The sequence below is a fragment of the Morone saxatilis genome, unplaced genomic scaffold, assembly GCF_004916995.1.
Source record: "Morone saxatilis isolate NCDOM2014 unplaced genomic scaffold, NCSU_SB_2.0 Contig12, whole genome shotgun sequence".
In the NCBI taxonomy this organism is placed as follows: Eukaryota; Metazoa; Chordata; class Actinopteri; family Moronidae; genus Morone; species Morone saxatilis.
Window position 1 is genome coordinate 15,919,481 of NW_023339674.1, and position 632 is coordinate 15,920,112.

Sequence of the window (632 nt, forward strand, 5' to 3'; positions counted from 1 at the left end):
TTTTTTTTTTTTAACACAACATAAACACACACATAAGGCAAACTAATCTAGCGCTGCTCTTCCAGATAGCATGATTATTCCACTTCAACAGATACAAAAAATGTCCTGAGAGACTCTCGATTGCTTTGTCAGTATTGTAATGGCTGTTTCTCCACTTGATTTTGTACGTAGAGGATCAAAGTCACAAACTTGTTGTAGTAACACAGATCGCTCTCATCTGTGGACTATCTATATATATCTATATTATCCACTTATGTCATCTCTACAACAGAGGAGGCGAGTGCAGCATGACCCAGAGTCACAATGGCTGACAGTTATGAGAATAAAATCCAGGTTGAAACATGCTGGATTTCCCTTTTAAGTCCGTCAGTTTAAAGTGCTTTAATACAGCAACAGGTAGCATTTGTGTCTAAACAAACACCCTGAATACATCAGTGGTCCTCTGTCGTGTGTTAAGTGATATGGCTGTATGATGAATACCTGCCGGCAGATTTTTCATTAGAATCTAATACTCGTCTCTCTCCCGGTTCCCACTCAGATTTTCTCAGTCCTCATCTCCACCACCAGCCTCTTACCCCCACAGAGAGCATTATCTCTCTGCTTTCTCAACCTCATCCTTCCTTTTTTTTTGC